The 20,376-nt window shown below is 45.0% G+C and overlaps 1 long non-coding RNA gene across 1 annotated transcript in view; it reads left to right on the top strand.

Moving 5' to 3' along the window:
- Positions 1-18,605, top strand: part of LOC134921850 (uncharacterized) — a 31,351-nt gene extending 12,746 nt beyond the window's left edge. The window contains exons 2-3 of the long non-coding RNA XR_010177502.1: positions 5,417-5,642; positions 18,226-18,605. This is a non-coding gene — a long non-coding RNA (uncharacterized LOC134921850). The remainder of the gene's footprint in view (positions 1-5,416; positions 5,643-18,225) is intronic.
- The last annotated feature ends 1,771 nt before the right edge of the window (positions 18,606-20,376 follow it).

Genomic DNA, 20,376 nt, shown 5'->3' with positions numbered 1-20,376 from the left:
TCGCAGGCGCGAGTGTCGCAGCTTCAGGGAAAATTACTAGCATCTCCATCCAGAATGAGATTTCAAGTGACTTTTCAGCCTCATTTGAGGATTCCAGCGAGGCAACTTCAGAAAGGATATTTTCTCATCGATGTCGGGATAATTCTGCTGTAGCATCTAAAGTCAAGAAAAATACCAAGACTATTGACCTAATGCCTGAATGTGTACCTCAGTCTAATGTTTCAGTGGCATCTGTTTCCTTGAGTCCAATTTCATCCTCCACTCAGTCTTCAGAACATTCAGCCAATGCTCCATTTTCTGACCCATCGCTTTCTGAGCTAGATAATGCCTTGATGAACCAATACATTAGGAATTTCAGGGATGCCAAGAGTTGGGAAACAGTACAAAGACAACAGCCTGTTGATTTAAGAGTTAATTATGTTTCCATGGATTCCACTCCAAGTTCCTTGTGGTGTTCTGAACTTGTTAATGCAGCTTACAAAACGGATGTAGTTACTCCCAAAGAAGACTGGTATCTTCCAATAGACTTGGACTCAGACTCTGAATTTGATCCAGTTTATGATGCTACTCCTTTTCTGGGAGGTCCCGTTCATTCCTGTTATGCTTTAACGCAGGAAGTGGTTCCAGAATTACCAAAAAACTCTACAGGTCTCTGTATGAAAAGTCCTCGTTATAGAACAAGATTTAATTTAAGCCTTAGTGGAGTGCTAGCTTCAAAAGCACAATCCTCTTGTACTACTAATCTAGGAAAGGAACCTTCTACAGTTTATTCTTCAGTCCTTTCAGATGAAGGAAATTCCAGTTTTGTCAATGATGGATGGTCTACCTGTTCAGAAGATGAAGATCAGGAAGACTTCTGAAGAATTCAGCTTAAGTTTTGTTTCTGGACCCTCAGGTTTCCACTTTTCTGAATCTTTGTGTACAAGTTATTCATCAAGTTCCTCTAAGACCAAAGATGGGTGTACGGAGTCCACCCTTGAAGAGGGGGGTACTGTCACGATCCTGACTGTAGTTCTCGTATTTGGTGACTTACCCCTGCCATCTGTCCCGGATCCTGTGCCTTTTTGCTCACTGAGATAAACAGCTTGTCAGCACCATGAGTTTCCAGAGTTCTCTGCCTGGAAGGTAACAGTTAACGAGCTCCACCTGTGGTGATCTCCTGTGTGAGTCTGAATTCAGCAATCTGAAGTTTAGGCCTAAAAGCCAGCATCCTATGTTTGCAGAAGTTCAGGCTTCAGTGTTATCTCGGCCTGCTAGGCCTCACTCCACATCACAGCCTAGTCTAGAGTACTCACATGACAGTGACTGTTCACCTGACCCAGAGCTGTCCAATCCTCTGCCAGCCTGAGACTCTCTGCATCACCTGACACTGCTCACCAATCACCAAGGACCAGAAAGTATAAGTCGGGAGACTGAGTTGGAAACTGGGCCAGTTCCTCGTGTCACACACAGCTCTGTGTGAGCTTTGAAGCTGAGCTCCCTAAAGGTAACCCTTGTACTTCAGTTCCTGTAAAAACTCTGTTTCTTTGTTACCCAGTTTGGATTACATTTGTGTTGCCATTGATATCCAGTATTTCCACGAGTTTCAACTTAAAGGCACAGTACAGTATTCCACCATCTCCACTTAAAGGCACAGTACAGTATTCCACCATCTCCACTTAAAGGCACAGTTGCAGTGTTTCATCTTAAAGGCACAGTACAGTGTTCCGCAGTCTCCACTTAAAGGCACAGTTGCAGTGTTTCATCTTAAAGGCACGGTGCAGTGTTCCACAGTCTCAACTGGAAACCACAGCTGCAGTGTTCTACCATCACAGCCGCAGGGTTCTTCAGCCTCGTATTAGAGTTATAGCCACAGTCATCGTCCTACTTTCAGTTGCGTTTCCAGTTATATCCGGTACCAGCACGCATTACAGTTGCATCCCAGTCTCACCAGTAACCAGTCCGTCTTACTATCTTGCCAGTAACCTCGAGTACATAAGCACCTACTCCTGTGACACTATATCCAGTACAGTCTCACCTATACATTCATCCTGCTATCAAAGTCCCTGGTGATCCAGTGGTCAGGATACGGCTTCCTCTGCCGAGGCCCGGGTTCGATCCCTGGTCAGGGATTGCTCCTTCTTCTCACTGATTCCTACAGACCAGCCTAATATTCACATAGTTCTCCAGCTGCCCGCACAGACTGCACTAACACAGGTTCACAAAATTACAGTCATGACAATATATATATATATATATATATACATAGTGTATATATATGTGTGTATATATATGTCTATCTATCTATCTATCTATCTATATCTTTATATCTTAAACAGGAAATAGTTAATTCTTATTACTAAATTTAGCATTATGAGGCATGGCCCCCCTTGGCTCCTCATGTGACAAATGGGGATATTTGTCCCCATCAACCCCCCTCTTCGTGGGGTACAGATCCAAAAAGAAGGCAGTAGCCACCTTCAAAATATAAAAGAAATGCACACCCTCCAGTGGTTTCAAAGTACATTAGAAGGTGATACATTCCTGCACCTCCCACCAGGACATACTCCACCTCTAGAATCTCCAGAAGAATGGCCTGAACAAGTAGGTAGGTGCTTATGTACTACTGTATTTGCTAATACTTTCTGTATGATACAGTTATTTGTTAACAGTTATTTATATAGCGCACATACAGTATATTCTGCAGATCTTTATAGAGAATATTTCAGTCACTCACATCAGTCTCTGCCCCAGTGGAGTTTACAATATTAATTTCCATCAAAATGTACACACATCATTCGTCTTGTCAGACGCCAATTAATCTGCCAGTACAGTTTTGATAAATCTCCCCCACAAATTCTGCTCAGCTAGTGCCTTGGTTGGGAGTTGAACCCCACATAGATTGTCTAATTTTATAGGGTTTGAAACATACTTTCATTGAAAAGCAAAACTAGGTTTTAAAAATGGGGATGGGGTATGGGTCCTTAGGTCAACAGTCAATTAGGTCAACAGTCAATAGGTTGACCCCATATAGTTGACATGGAAAAGTTGACAGGCTCAAAAACTCTACAGTTAAAACGTAGACAATGGAAAAGGTCAACAGGTTCAAAAGGTCAACATGAAAAGGTTGACATGGAAAATTGTCGACACAGCATTGCCGCGGGCAAGGTGCTCTGCTTCGGCTGCATTCGGCACAGGTTAGTATTCCCAATCGTATTTCATGTGGATGGTAAAGTATGAAAATGTTGAGAAAAATGCAAAAAAATGTATGTGTGTCGCCCATTGTCATGTTGCCCATTTGTGCCTGTTGAACTTTTGGCCCCATCGCCTATAAGCACCGACGACCTTTTACATGTCGACCCAGTGATTGCGTCGACCTTTGAACATGTCGACCTAATGCAAGTCGACCATTGGTGCTCGACCTATTGACTGTCGTCCTTTTTACGGATACCTTAGAAATGTGTTGAATGGAAAAGATCCATGAAAGAAGTCTGTGTGACAGATAGCTCATCGTACCAGCTACTCCACAAGGATACTTTGGTTTTAATAAGTTTCATTTTCTTACCTACAGTTCTGTAGACAAATGAAAGTCTGCAGCACAATGCAACCTTGCTAACACAGACCTCAACTGTCAGTAATCCCGTAGAGACACAGCTCGTACCAGCTAGTATCGAGAGATTGACTTCTTCTGCCTGAGGGACTAAATAGGCTTAAGAATTTATTCACTGAGCAAAGCCTTTAATTAGAAATAAATATATTGCTATAGTCCAAATCTTCATCCCATTCCAGAATTTATTTTAGATTTTTACCAGCTACAGTAGATGTAATTTCAGAAATGTTACAGGCTACAGGTTATCTTCTGTGAAAGTGGCATGTTATTGATCTAATCGCTGAGTCAGGATGAAAAACAGGACCTGCTGAAGTAAAGGCAGGAATAAAGGCTGCTCATCTGTAGCATACAGTATTTCCCTTTCTAACACCCTCAAGGACAGGTAGACTGTGGCCTTTCAGAACATGCGTGGGGAAAAAAAAAGTTGACATTCAGAAATTCTACATCAAAATGATGACATTTAACATTCACAATCATGACACTGACATCAGAGGCGTAACTAGGGTAGGGCGAGTGGGGAACGTGCCCTGGGCGCCTTGGCAGGCCCAGGAGAGGGGGGCGCTGCCGGCGGCCAGGGCATCATGCCCCACTCGCCCCCGTCATGCCAAAATGTGAGGGGAGGGGAGCGCAGCGTCTCTCCTTCCCCTCACCGCCGCTGCCAGCACTAGCAGCGCTAGTCCGGTCTCCGCCGGCGTTAGCCAATCAGAGTTTGCGTACCGGCTCCTGATTGGCTGCCAGTCCGCGAGCTCTGATTGGCTAGCGAACCGGCGCCACACAGCCGCCAGCGGAGACCTGGAGCGGTGAGGGGTAGGAGAGGCGCTGCGCTGCGCTCTCCTCCCCTCACATAGCAGAGTGATAGCGCCGCAGCGGTGGGTGACTGACGGGGGGGGCGGGAGAGGAGAGACTTGTGTATCTGGCACTCTGGGACATGTATCTGGCACTGTGGGGCAATGTTACTGGCACTGTGGGGCATGTATCTGGCACTGTGGGGCATGTATCCGGCACTGTGGGGCAATGTAACTGGCACTGTGGGGCAATGTAACTGGCACTGTGGGGCATGTATCCAGCACTGTGGGGCATTGTAACTGGCACTGTGGGGCATGTACCTGGCACTGTGGGGCAATGTAACTGGCACTGTAGGCTATTTTCAGTGGCCACACCCCTTCTGGTGTGTGGCCACGCCCATTTTTTTTGCACATGCTTCTTTTGGTGTTTTTTTTTTGTTTTTTTTGGGGGGGCACCATTTTCCATCTTGCCCTGGGCTCCGAAAACCCTAGTTACGCCTCGGACTGACATACAGTAACATTGTCAGAATGTCGACATCCATACTGTTGACACATGATTTTAGGGTTAGCATGACTGATGTGGGGGTTTTCCAGGACCTTCAACATGACCCTTCCATCAGGTACAAAAGGCTCCACTCCTGGGCGTTCCTCTTCATTTATGATTGCTAACACCTATGTTGAGCTAGTTAATTGATAAGAAAGGTGTTTCGCCACCTGATGGCAATCATAAAGTAAGAGGGAAACCCAGGAGTGGAGCATTTTGTACCTGATGGAAGGGGTCATGTTGGAGGGATTGGGTTCTTCATCCAGCATTGTGTGCAGCCACTAGGTTCCCTCATATCTGAGCCTCACCTTAAGAAGTTTTATGCAAGGTCTATGGTGGGCGAGCACCCGTTCCTTTCTCTCTCTATAGACCCAGCTATAATTTTTCTAGCACAGTTTAAATAATGATTTACTAAAGCTGATTGATTGTTTGGTTTAAGCCAGTTCTCCACTTTATCTCTCTTCGAGGCTTAATATATCTCCCCCTTAATCCCCACAGTTGGGTAACCCAATGGACTATGGAAGCCAAGCAGGAGCCAGCATCCTCAGATGTCCCTTCCCAAATACTGAGCAGAAGTTGCGAATGGCATAAAACGTCACACTGCTAGACTGGTAGGCCATTTGCAGTTTGTGGAGGGTTGGGAGGTGGCAGAACGGACCTACAGTAATTGACTGGTGAATGTTTTTTTTACAAACCTTGACTTAGAACAAAACAATACATAGAGGTGAGTGGAACTGCAATCATTTTATTTAGTAGCCAAATTGATCTTGATATTCGTTAATTTGCTAATTTTTCATCTATTGACTAAAAATATTTCCTGCGTTCACTAATTTTTTCCCCCTTCGGGATTAGAGCTAGAAAAGCTACTTGTCAGCATTTTATTATGTTGGAATTTGCATTTATTGTAGTTTTTTTTTTAAATATAAAGTTTATTGAGACAGTCACAACAGCTGAAGGCAATAAAATGCATAGATTCATCAGTAAGTGAACATTAAATATAATACAATATGAGTGCCTATCAAAATATAACGTATCACACAGTGACTGGTATTTTTAATAAAAGGGGAAAAAGAAGAGAGGATAGTACACAGGAAAGATTTATGGTAGTTTTACACTACAGAGATTAACAGTATTAGAAATAATTACTGCATGAATAATTTCATTATATTGTGTACATTATTTCAACATTATTTCAAAATAATAACAAGTATGGGTGCATTCCTTATCAATATGTAAAAATAATTGTAATTATTTGAGTGAAAAGAAGATATTTATAATAAGTACAATTGTCTGCAACAATAAGAATTTTATACATTTAAATAACCTGAAGCCAGGTACATACTGGTATTTTAGGGAAAACATCACTGCAGTAGCTTTGTGGTCCAAATTTGCAGTGATGAGCGGGTTCGGTTCTCAGGGAACCGAACCCTACCGGACTTTGCCTTCCGAGTTCGGTTCCGAGCCAGGCTCGGGTTTCCTGCCTGACTCAGAAACCCGAACGCGGCAAAACGTCAACATCCCGCTGTCGGATTCTCGTTGGATTTTGGCGTCATGCCCATTTTCACTCCAGTCTTGGAGAGTGTATTGAGAGGACGTGTCCTCAGTGTTCAGTGTCTGTCTGGGGGCGGGAAAGTGGGGTGGCGAGTCTTGTGCTGTGATGTGCTGCTCAGTCCAGTCCAGTGTAGTCAGTGTATTGTGCTGCATCAGTCCAGCCAGTCACAGTGTTGGTGTCCTCTGCTGCCATATATCCAGTGTAGCTGTATAAAGTGGTGCTGTGTTGTGCTGTCCAGTCCAGTGTAATCAGTGTATTGTGCTGCATCAGTCCAGCCAGTCACAGTGTTGGTGTCCTCTGTTGCCATATATCCAGTGTAGCTGTATAAAGTGGTGTTGTGTTGTGCTGCATCAGACCAGTGGTAGTGTCCTGTCCATCAGTCATTCCAGTGATGATATACGCTGCTGCTATATGTCCACTGCTGCCGTATAATAATTATAACCACAAGTCCCTTACAGTATTGTTGTGTTGTGCTGCATCAGACCAGTGGTAGTGTCCTGTCCATCAGTCATTCCAGTGATGATATACGCTGCTGCTATACTGTATGTCCACTGCTGCCGTATAATAATTATAACAACAACAACCACCACAAGTCCCTTACAGTGTTGTTGTGTTGTGCTGCATCAGACCAGTGGTAGTGTCCTGTCCATCAGTCATTCCAGTGACTATATACGCTGCTGCTATATGTCCACTGCTGCCGTATAATAATAACAACAACCACAAGTCCCTTACAGTGTTGTTGTGTTGTGCTGCATAAGACCAGTTGTAGTGTCCTGTCCATCAGTCATTCCAGTGACAATATACGCTGCTGCTATATGTCCACTGCTGCCGTATAATAATAATAACAACAACCACAAGTCCCTTACAGTGTTTTTGTGTTGTGCTGCATCAGACTAGTGGTAGTGTCCTGTCCATCAGTCATTCCAGTCATTCCTGTGCCGCATATTGTCTTATATAACAACCAAAAAATAATGGAGAACAAAAATTTTGAGGATAAAATAGGGAAAGATCAGGAAGAACCACTTCCTCCTTGTGCTGAAGCTGCTGCCACTAGCCATGACATAGCCGATGAAATTCCATCAACGTCATCTGCCAAGGCCAATGCCCAATGTGATAGTAGAGGGCATGTAAAATCTAAAAAGCCAAAGGTCAGTAAAAAGAACAAACAAAAATAAATTTTAAATCGTCTGAGGAGAAACGTAAACTTGCCAATATGCCATTTACGACACGGAGTGGCAAGGAACAGCTGAGGCCCTGGTCTATGTTCATGGCTAGTGGTTCAGCTTCACATGACGATGGAAGCCCTCATCCTCCCGCTAGAAAAATTAAAAGAGTTAAGCTGGAAAGAGCACAGAAAAGAACTGTGTGTTCTGAGATGGTATCACAAATCCCCAAGAAGAGTCCTAGTGTGTCGACAGTTGCGATGCCTCACCTTCCCAAGACTGGACAGAAAGAGGTGGTTCCTTCCACCATTTGCACGCCCATTGCAAGTGCTGGAAGGAGCACCCATAGCCCAGTTCCTGATATTCAAATTGAAGATGTCACTGTTGAAGTACACCAGGATGAGGATATAGGTGTTGCTTGCACTGAGGAGGAAGTTGACAATGAGGATTCTGATGGTGATGTGGTTTGTTTAAGTCAGGCACCGGGGGAGACGTGGGATGAAGAATCCCATTGTGATGTCTGGGCAAACTACCAAAAAATCCACCTCTTCGGTGTGGAATTATTTCTCCACAAATCCGGACAACAGGTGTCAAGCCATCTATTGCCTCTGTCAATCTGTAATAAGTAAGGGTAAGGATGTTAACCACCTAGGAACATCCTCCCTTATACGTCACCTGCTGTGCATTCATCAGAAGTCATTGTCAAGTTGTGAAACTTTGGGGAAGAGCTTAATCAGTCCACTGACACCTAAATCCCATCTTCCTCCTGTACCCAAGCTCCTGCAAGCCACACCACCAACTCCCTCAACGTCAACTTCCTCCTCAGTCAGGAATGTCAGTAGTCCTGCAGTCCATGTCACTGTCAAGACTGAGGAGTCCTCTCCTAACCGGGATTGCTCCATAGGATTCTTGAGTGGTATGCCTGCTGTTGCTGCCGCTGCTGTTGTTGCTGCTGGGAGTCGATCGTCATCCCAGAGGGGAAGTCGGAAGACCACTTGTACTACTTCCAGTAAGCAATTGACTGTCCAACAGTCCTTTGTGAGGAAGATGAAATATGACAGCAGTCATCCTTTTGCAAAGCAGATAACCGAGGCCTTGACAACTATGTTGGTGTTAGATGTGCGTCCGGTATCCACCATTAGTTAAGTGGGACTTAGAGAATTGTTTGAGTTAGTGTGCCCCCAGTATCAAATCCCATCTAGGTTTCACTTCTCTAGGCAGGTGATACAGAGAATGTACACAGAGGTCAGAAAAACAGTCACCAGTGTCCTACAAAATGCGGTTGTATCCAGTGTCCACTTAACCATGGACATGTGGACAAGTTAAACAGGGCAGACTAAGGACTATATGACTGTAACAGCCCACTAGGTAGATGTATGGCCTCCCGCAGCAACAACAGCAGCGGCACCAGTAGCAGCATCCTGCAAACGCCAACTCGTTCCTAGGCAGGCTACGCTATGTATCACCGCTTTCCTTAAGAGGTACACAGCTGACAACCTCTTTTACGGAAACTGAGGAACATCATCGCAGAATGGCTTACCCCAATTGGACTCTCCTGGGCATTTGTGATATCGGACAACGCCACCAATATTGTGCGTGCATTACATCTGGGCAAATTCCAGCATGTCCCATGTTTTACACATACAATTAATTTGGTGGCGCAGAATTTTTTGAAAAATGAGAGGGGTGTGCAGGAGATGCTGTTGGTGGCCCGAAAAATTGTGGGCCAATTTCGTCATTCTGCCACTGCGTGCCAAAGACTGGAGCGCCAGCAAACACTCCTGAACCTGCCCCGTTATCAACTGAAGCAAGAGGTGGTAACGAGGTGGAATTCAACACTCTATATGCTTCAGAGGATGGAGGAGCAGCAAAAGGCCATTCAAGCCTATACATCCACCTACAATATAGGCAAAGGAGGGGTAATGCACCTGACTCAAGCGCAGTGGAGAATGATTTCCGTCTTGTGCAAGGTTCTCCAACCCTTCGAACTTGCCACACGTGAAGTCAGTTCAGATACTGCCAGCTTGAGTCAGGTCATTCCCCTAATCAGGCTTTTGCAGAAGCAGCTGGATAAATTGGAGGAGGAGCTAAGATGGAGCGATTCCGCTAAGTATGTGGGACTTGTGGATGGAGCCCTTCATTTTTCCAGGCTTCAAGGGTGGTCAATCTGTTGAAATCACAGCACTACGTTTTGGCCACCGTGCTCGATCCTAGGTATAAAGCCTACGTTGTATCTCTCTTTCCAGCAAACACAAGTGTGCAGAGGTGCAAAGACCTGCTGGTTTGTAAATTGTCAACTCAAGCGGAACGTGACCCGTCAACAGCTCGTCCTTCAATTTCTCCCACCACTGGGGCTGCAAGGAAAAGGATAAGATTTCCTAGCCCACCCACTGGCAGTGATGCAGGGTAGCCAGGAGCGAGTGCTGACATTTGGTCCAGACTGAAGTGCCTGCCAACGATTACTGATATGTCTACTGTCACTGCATATGATTCTGTCAGCATTGAAAGAATGGTGGAGGATTATATGAGTGACAGCATCCAAGTAGGCATGTCAGACAGTCCGTATGTATACTGGCAGGAAAAAGAGGCAATTTGGAGGCCCTTGCACAAACTGGCTTTATTTTACCTAAGTCGCTCCCCCTCCAGTGTGTACTCCAAAAGAATGTTTAGTGCAGCCGGTAACATTGTCAGTGATAGGCATAGGAGATTACTTCCACTAAATGTGGAGAAGATGATGTTCATCAAAATGAATTATAAATTCCGCCAGGAAGACCTTTACCAGCATTTGCCTCCAGAAAGTACACAGGGACCTGTGATGGTGGATTCCAGTGGGGACGATTTAATACTCTGTGAGGATGATGTACAGAGTGAAAGGGGTAAGGAATCTGAGGATGACGATGGGGTGGACATCTTACCTCTATAGAGCCAGTTTGTGCAAGGAGAGATTGATTGCTTCTTTTTTGGTGGGGGCCCAAACAAACCAGTCATTTCAGCCACAGTCGTGTGGCAGACCCTGTCGCTGAAATGATTGGTTTGTTAAAGTGTGCATGTCTTGTTTATACAACATAAGGGTGGGTGAGAGGGCCCAAGGACAATTCCATCTTGCACCTCTTTTTCTTCTTTGCATCATGGGCTGCTTGGGGACTTTTTTTTTTTGTGTGCCATCCTGTCTGTAACTGCAGTGCCACTCCTAGATGGGCCAGCTGTTTGTGCCGCACACTTGTGTCACTTAGCTTGGCCATCCAGCTACCTCATTGCACCTCTTTTTCTTCTTTGCATCATGTACTGTTAGGGGACTAGTTTATTTTTGTGCCATCCTGTCTGTAACTGAAGTGCCACTCCTAGATGGGCCAGGTGTTTGTGCCGCACACTTGTGTCGCTTAGCTTGGCCATCCAGCTACCTCATTGCACCTCTATTTCTTCTTTGCATCATGTGTTGTTTTTGGCCCATTTTTTAAATCTGCCATCCTGTCTGCCACTGCAGTGACACTCCTAGATGGGCCAGCTGTTTGTGCCGCACACTTGTGTCACTTAGCTTGGCCATCCAGCTACCTCATTGCACCTCTTTTTCTTCTTTGCATCATGTACTGTTAGGGGACTAGTTTATTTTTGTGCCATCCTGTCTGTAACTGCAGTGCCACTCCTAGATGGGCCAGGTGTTTGTGCCGCACACTTGTGTCGCTTAGCTTGGCCATCCAGCTACCTCATTGCACCTCTATTTCTTCTTTGCATCATGTGTTGTTTTTGGCCCATTTTTTAAATCTGCCATCCTGTCTGCCACTGCAGTGACACTCCTAGATGGGCCAGGTGTTTGTGCCACACACGTGTGTCGTTTAGCTTGTCCATCCAGCTGCCTAATTGTACCTCTTTTTCTTCTTTGCATCATGTGCTGTTTGGGGACTAGTTTTTGAATAGTGCCATCTTGTCTGCAACTGCAGTGCCACTCCTAGAGGGGCCAGGTGTTTGTGCCGCACACTTGTGTCGCTTAACTTAGTCATACAGCCACCTTGGTGCAACTTTTAGGCCTAAAAACAATATTGTGAGGTGTGAAGTGTTCAGAATAGACTGGAAATTAGTGGAAATGAATGTTATTAAGGTTAATAATACCATAGGAGCAAAATTACGCCCAAAGTCTGTGATTTTAGCTGTTTTTATGTTTTGTTCAAAAATCATCCAGATCCAAAACCAAAACAGGAAAGGGTGTTTTTTTTTTTGCAAAACCAAGCCAAAACCAAAACACGAAAGTGGAATTAGAACCAAAACCAAAACATGAAGAGTGCCCGCCACACATCTCTACTGATTTGTCTCCCTACAAATCCTTAACACTTGTGGTCACATGTCCTTTATATGCAGTACATACTCTGCTCATCTGGGGGAGGGGGGTATTTTGATCTCATTCTGATTCCTGATTCAGTAGAAGCCTTCAGCAAGACGGGGTTATTCAGAGTTGTTAGCAAACCAAAAAAGTCAGCAATTGGGAAAAACCATGTGGCACTGCAGGAGGGGGGTGGGCAGATGTAACATGTGCAGAGAGAGTTAGATTTGGGTGGGGTGTGTTCATACTCAAATCTAAATTGCAGTGTAAAAATAAAGCAGCCAGTATTTACCCTGCACAGAAACAATATAACCCACTCAAATGTAACTCTCTCTGCACGTTATATCTGCCCACCTGCAGTGCACATGGGCCCTCATTCCGAGTTGTTCGCTCGCAAGCTGCTTTTAGCAGCATTGCACACACTAAGCCGCCGCCTACTGGGAGTGAATCTTAGCTTAGCAGAATTGCGAACGAAAGATTCTCAAAATAGCGAATAGAAATTTCTTAGCAGTTTCTGAGTAGCTCGACACTTAAGCATGCGCAGTTAAGTAAATTTGCTAAGAAGTTTGGTATTTTACTCATGGCATTACGAGGTTTTTTCTTCGTTCTGGTGATCAAAGTGTGATTGACAGGAAGTGGGTATTTCTGGGCGGAAACTGACCGTTTTATGGGTGTGTGTGAAAAAACGCTACCGTTTCTGGGAAAAACGTGGGAGTGGCTGGAGAAACGGGGGAGTGTCTGGGCGAACGCTGGATGTGTTTGTGACGTCAAACCAGGAACGAAACTGACTGAACTGATCGCAGTGGCAGAGTAAGTCCCGAGCTACTCAGAAACTGCAAAGAAATTTCTATTCGCAATTTTGAGAATCTTTCGTTCGCAATTTTGCTAAGCTAAGATTCACTCCCAGTAGGCGGCGGCTTAGCGTGTGCAATGCTGCTAAAAGCAGCTTGCGAGCGAACAACTCGGAATGAGTGCCATGGTTTTGCCCATTCGCTAACAGATTTGCTGCTCCGATCAGGTCTGAATTAGGCCCATTGTGTCTTATGTAGCACTGATTTGTGACCTCCAACTCCGCACTTTACGCTGCCTGGACTGATATCTGCAAAGCGACCTTGATTCTGCAATTGAACGCTACCTGGATGACTAATATACGGTATTTGGTTATATTCTTTTGTTCACGTGTAATTTTTTTGTTAATGCAAAGTGATTCAGCCAGCGCTGCTACTTGTTTTATGTATATATCCGAGGAATCTGATGAGTTCCTTAAGCAGCTGCAGGTGATTTATTATTAATTCACATCATTGTTTGATATCTGTTTTTTGCCCTATATACCCAGCTCATCTGTACCAAAAGGTATCTTTTTTTCTCATTACTTCTGTGAAGCTGCCCTCGATTAACTATTACTACAGTACTTCAAGTTGATGTTCTTTGGGTAACCACATAACGTTCCACGAGAAGGCCTCGCCAAGATTGGTTCTGGTAACTCATCAAGTACAGGAATTTGGTAACAAAATAGGACAGATCAGTGCTGAAGTGAAAATACAATGGGGGTCATTCCGAGTTGTTCGCTCATTATTTTTTTTCCGCAACGGAGCGATTAGTCGCGAATGCGCATGCGCAATGTCCGCAGTGCGACTGCGCCAAGTAAATTTGCTATACAGTTAGGTATTTTACTCACGGCATTACGAGGTTTTTTCTTCGTTCTGGTGATCGTAATGTGATTGACAGGAAGCGGGTGTTTCAGGGCGGAAACTGGCCGTTTTATGGGAGTGTGTGAAAAAACGCTACCGTTTCTGGGAAAAACGCGGGAGTGGCTGGAGAAACGGAGGAGTGTCTGGGCGAACGCTGGGTGTGTTTGTGACGTCAAACCAGGAACGACAAGCACTGAACTGATCGCAGATGCCGAGTAAGTTTGAAGCTACTCAGAAACTGCTATGAGGTGTGTAATCGCAATTTTGAGAATCTTTCGTTCGCAATTTTGATAAGCTAAGATTCACTCCCAGTAGGCGGCGGCTTAGCGTGTGTAAAGCTGCTAAAAGCAGCTTGCGAGCGAACAACTCGGAATGAGGGCCAATGTATTTAAATTATTTGCACCACAGTTATCACACTATTTATTTGATTGAGAAGTGGTTTATATAATAGCTTTATTTCCCAGTTTGAATGATGTATGTTTTCATATTATTAATTACAAAAAAAAAAAAAGTCACAAATTTCTCAGCACTCTACAATGGGCCAGCAAAAGGGGCATGCTTCCTACCTGGTGATAACATGAAGAGATCTCAGTTACATACATTTGCAAACACATGGTAAGTCTCCAATGATGTTAAGGTGTTTCTGCTCTGATGGTCCTACACTACATATTAATAGCTCCACGTTCGGTCATATATTCATGTGTTTCTATACTGAGAGCCAACTTTCCTGGTTGCACCCCAGTGTTCTCCAATATGGTACTCAAAGGGTCATCATTCCCTCCAGCTACTGATCCCATACAGGCTTCTCATAACAAAATTAATTCTCAGGTGCAAAATCAATAAATTAGGTCACCACTGAATGATACACTCCGGTGGCTGCTGTGCTGTGTCCATCCACTACATACACTCCAGTGGCTGATGTGCTGTGTCTATCCACTCCAGTGGCTGCTGTGTTGTGCTGTGTCCATCCACTACATACACTCCACTGGCTGCTGTTCTGTGCCCATCCACTACATACACTCCAGTGGCTGATGTGCTGTGTCTATCCACTCCAGTGGCTGCTGTGCTGTGCTGTGTCCATCCACTACATACACTCCACTGGCTGCTGTTCTGTATCCATCCACTACATACACTCCAGTGGCTGCTGTGCTGTGCTCATCCACTACATACACTCCAGTGGCTGCTGTGCTGTGCTCATCCACTACATACACTCCAGTGGCTGCTGTGCTGTGCTCATCCACTACATACACTCCACTGGCTGCTGTGCTGTGCCCATCCACTACATACACTCCACTGGCTGCTGTTCTGTATCCATCCACTACATACACTCCAGTGGCTGCTGTGCTGTGCTCATCCACTACATACACTCCAGTGGCTGCTGTGCTGTGCCCATCCACTACATACACTCCAGTGGCTGCTGTGCTGTGCCCATCCACTACATACACTCCACTGGCTGCTGTTCTGTATCCATCCACTACATACACTCCAGTGGCTGCTGTGCTGTGTCCATCCACTACATACACTCCAGTGGCTGCTGTGCTGTGCTCATCCACTACATACACTCCACTGGCTGCTGTGCTGTGCCCATCCACTACATACACTCCAGTGGCTGCTGTGCTGTGCCCATCCACTACATACACTCCACTGGCTGCTGTGCTGTGCCCATCCACTACATACACTCCAGTGGCTGCTGTGCTGTGCTGTGCTGTGTCCATCCACTACATACACTCCAGTGGCTGCTGTGCTGTGCCCATCCACTACATACACTCCACTGGCTGCTGTGCTGTGCCCATCCACTACATACACTCCACTGGCTGCTGTGCTGTGTCCATCCACTACATACACTCCAGTGGCTGCTGTGCTGTGTCCATCCACTACATACACTCCAGTGGCTGCTGTGCTGTGCCCATCCACTACATACACTCCACTGGCTGCTGTGCTGTGTCCATCCACTACATACACTCCAGTGGCTGCTGTGCTGTGTCCATCCACTACATACACTCTAGTGGCTGCTGTGCTGTGTCCATCCACTACATACACTCCAGTGGCTGCTGTGCTGTGTCTATCCACTCTAGTGGCTGCTGTGCTGTGCTGTGTCCATCTACTACATACACTCCAGTGGCTGCTGTGCTGTGTCTATCCACTCTAGTGGCTGCTGTGCTGTGTCTATTCACTCAGGGGGTGGGGGTATTTGCGGGTGTGATCGCTCACCCTCCACATATCATGCAAGTAGAGAAAGGACACTGCTTCTGCAGCTACCTCTCTCCTCAACGCAGCACACAGCAGCGTGTGTGCTGGGCTGGGGAGTGAGGCTTCTGCAGAAGCAGTTGCTCTCTCCCTGCTCCAAGTGCCGCTGTCTGCAACAGTGAAGGGGGGCAACAAGACCCGGGACCCCTTTCCCCCTCCCGGCCCCTCCAACAGGCCCATATAAAGAGTACCCCCTCTCCCACCTCTCAGCGCCACTGGATGTGTCAATACATCCCGGTGACTGCTGTACTGTGCTACGACTTTGCTGACCTGACCTACAGTATCTGTCCAATGTGTCCATCCACTTCAGTGCTGAGCTGACATGCCTGTCCAGTGTCCATCCACTCCAGTGCTACTGATGTATCTGTCCAGTGTCCATCTACTCCAGTGCTGCTTGCTTACCTGTTCAGTGTATATTCATTTCAGTGCTGCTGTCTTGTCTATAAGGTGTCCATCTACTCCAGTGCTGCTAACTTAGCGATCCAGTGTTCATCCACTCCAATGCTGCTAACGTATCTATCCAGTGTCCATCCAAAAAGATTAAAAATAAAAAAAATGTTTTTTAATTTTTTTATGTACAGCTTGGTGTGTGTGCTGTACGTACCTCACTGCATTTACATAAATAGAAACGTTTGCAATTTTTTGGGTAAATTAATACTATAATTGTGTTATTTATACAACTGATGTGTGGTGTAGGTGCCGTAACCCACTGTGTTCACATTATATATAATACTGTGACTCTGCAGGACCTACCCCACTGCGTTCCCCTAATATATAAGTACTGTGACTAAGCAGGTTGTATCCCACTGCGTTCTCAAATTATAAGCACTGTTCAGTCTGCAGTGTGAGTATGCAAAAAAAGTTTAAATAAATACATACTATGATTATTTTTTGTACAACTGGTGTGGGTTCCTTGATATTGATAATGGCCAGTCGAGAAAAGAGCGGGAGCAGCAATAAAATACTAAAGCTTCAAATGCTGCCAGTCATGATAGTACAGCATCTACTAAAGGTAGTCCAGGGGGCAAAAAGTTTAGAAAAGAGCACCTAAGATCAAAATTGTTCACACTGTTAAAAAAGGGGTAGAGGTGTCACCTTAAACAGTGAAGAAGAAAAAAAAGAGAACACTAAGGCTCAAACTGTGTGTTCACAAATGCTAGTCTAGTGGAGTCTACATTAGCTATGTGTGAGTCTGACATTTCTCACACTGTCCTCATAGAGATGCCTCTTTCATCTCCTTCTACCATTTCTGCACGTATGGGGAGCAGTACAAGTAAAGATGATGATAAGGACATTATATAAATTGAGGCTGCTAGTGTGGAAGTGGAACAGGATGAAGGGTATATTTGTCTACTACCAGTGGTGTCGAGAGGGGATGGGAGAGGGTACAAAATTACCTGGGCCTAGGTTTGAAGGAGGGCCCCAGTAGGGGCCTGGGGACCCCTCCCCCTTACATGGCAGCAGCAGCTGCAGCACTTACCCTCAGCCCAGCACAAGCTGCTGTGTGCTGGGCTGTAGTGTGGCCATGGAGGCAATTACCCATGGAGGGTGCATGGCCACGCCTCCTGTGATTAGGCTATGCCACCTGAAAAGTACCTGGGCCCAGCCAGGCTCTATACTGCCCTGTCTACTACTACTATCTGACACTACTGAGGAGGATGAGGATGCTGATGATGTTGTTTGTGTAAGTCAGCCTTCAGTGACAGCAGTTCTTGCCCGTGATAAAAAGAAAGCCATTGTGATGCCTGGGCATAGACCAAAAAAGCCACTTCTTGGGTGTGGAATTATTTTTACCCAAATCCTGACAATGTTTGTGAAGTCATCTGCTCAAATTTTGAGACCAAAGTAAGTAGAGGTACAGATGTTAACCATCTAGACACCTCCTCCATGTTACATCATTTGAGGCGAGTTCATTAAATTTATTTGACAAAATTATAATGTAATTGACACCCTCATCATCAACCTCCTCATTAGTGATTGGAAGTAGGCCTTCCAAAAAATTGGGTTGTGTGGGCCCAAACAAACCAAGCACTTCAGCCACAAAAAGCCAGTCCATGTCGCTGATGTGGTTTGTTAAACTGTGCATGTCCTTTTTAATATACAACATAAAAGTGGGTGGGAGGGCCCAAGGACAATTCCATCTTGCACCACTTTTCTTTTAATAATGGGCTGCAGTTTTGGGGGGCATTGGGGAGCAGATGTCCTTCCCAAGGAGTTCAAGAAGTTTGGAGGTATGCAGATGGACTGGTGTTCATGCACATAATCCGATCAGAGAAAAGTTTTACATTTTAAAGGATCATTTTATGTAAAATTCTTCTGTTTTTTGTTTTCCTCCCTAGTGATATACTCCTGCCACTGTAAATGGAGCAAATGGGCAAATATTCTAAGTAAAAGTGAAAAAGTCAATGGCTATAACCATCACTTGACTCAAGCAGTTACAGTCATCATTTGTGCAGTCAGTATGCTTTACGTCATAGGTCCAGGTTCCAACCTAAAGGCCTGTTCTTCATTGTCAGGTTTGAAACTGTTTTCTATTTATGGTTTCGGCAGCAAAAGTTGTCAAACAACATTCGCTAATGAACACGAGATGAGACCTAACCAGGAATTTAACTTTGTAAAACATTTCAAATGCTGATTAATTTGCATACAGTAATTTTCCTAAAACATGTTTTTTTCCTCAAACTTTTAACGATGCTCTGCTGAGAAACTGTATCAGCGTATGAGGAAACTGTTTACAAATAAATATCTGCATGATCAACAATATTACAGTGCAACAGATTTGTCTAAGCAGCAGGATAATTCAGGCGATTCCTACAGTTGTTATAGTGGGGCCAATGCAGCGATGAAGTCAAGTCAGACACAATTACACTTGCATTGTTTATACAGAAGTACAGTAAATGCGGACACTCACCTGTATGCAATTTTGTAGGCATCTTTGTACTCCTGTGGATCGATATAACCAGCATCATCATCATCAGCTATTCCTTTGTAACCTGTGGCGAGTGAAGCGGAGCGAGCCACTGAGCCCAAAGTATGGTGAGTGAACACTTTGGGTCACCATATTAGACTTTGGGTCCAATGTTCTGAACCGTTCTCCTCCCCCTGCAATCACAGTTTAAATGTCCCATGGCTCATGTGGTCTTATTCCATCTCAGGCAACATTCACTGTAGTGGAGATAGACACAACTATGCCACGACCCTGGTCCTCCTCCTGAGGTGTCTCTCTGACTGGAGCGAGAGCTGACCCAACCCCCGCCCCCTCCAACAAGCCCATGCTCGGGAAAGACTTTATCTTCAAAGGGGGGGGGGGGAGGTTGGTTGGTTTAGACTTCAGGGCCCTCTAATAGCAGCAGTGGAGGGAAGTTGCAAACTCTCTCTATCTGACTGGTCGCATCCTGTGTGACCAGGTCAGATAAGACACTTGCTGGTATGGTCGCATCTTATGCGACCATGCCAGGCAAGTGGTTAAACAATTTGTTGGCCTCTTTTTATGCAATTTTCTAAATATCAAACCACATTAAAATCTTCTTCATAATAATAATAATAATAATAATAATACAAAGTGGGTATCCAATTATCCGAAAACGGGGTTTCACTGTACCTGTGTGTTTTCGGGATAAGGTTTTTTTTTTTTTTACAGGCGATCCATCTGGATAGCCTGTAAAAAAAATTGGTGTAACATCGGAAAAAAGTCCGGAAAATGGCAGTTTTTCGGACCCGATGTTTTTCCGGGGATAGTTGGATATCCCCCAAAGTCTGAACATGTATCAATCTGCATTTTGGAAAACCACCAGTAAAATGGTGAGAAAAAAGAATAAGGATTAATTTGGTAGTACTGATTATTTTTTTAAATGACAGGGGCGTGCAGGAGATGCTGTTGGTGGCCCACAATATTTGTGGACATTTTTGCCATTTGGCACATGCATGTCAAAGACTGGAGCGCCAGCAAAAACTCTTGAATTTGCCCTTACATTAGCTAAAGTGAGAGGTAGTAATAAGGTGGAATTCTGCCCTTTATATGCTTCAGCAGATGGAGGAGCAGCAAAAGGCCATTCAAGCCTACACGTCCACCTATGATATAGGGAAAGGAGCAGGAATGCACCTGAGTCAAGCGCAGTGGAGACTAATTTCCATGTACAAGGTTCTCAAAGCCTTTGAAGTTGCCACATGTGAAGCCAGTTCAGACACTGCCAGCTTGAGTCAGGTAATTCACCTCATCAGAGGCGTAACTCTGGGAGGCAACGGAATCATCTGTCGCCGGGCTCCTGCTCTGAAGGGGGCACCTCTCCTCCCATTCTGTGACACAATTGAATTAAGTTAATTGATAGCTGCTGCTATCTCTTCAATGGCCGACTTTCTCACTGGTCCCTGCACCTTACAAATCACACGCTTTTTATTATATTGTAGATACACATTTTACAAGTGTCATATCCAGGATTAGATATCACAACCCATTACATTGGATAGGAAATATAAGAATTCTAACTACG

This window comes from Pseudophryne corroboree, chromosome 1 (assembly GCF_028390025.1).
Source record: "Pseudophryne corroboree isolate aPseCor3 chromosome 1, aPseCor3.hap2, whole genome shotgun sequence".
Lineage (NCBI taxonomy): Eukaryota > Metazoa > Chordata > Amphibia > Anura > Myobatrachidae > Pseudophryne > Pseudophryne corroboree.
Note: the sequence above shows the minus strand (reverse complement) of the source record. Positions and strands in the feature narration are given on the sequence as shown.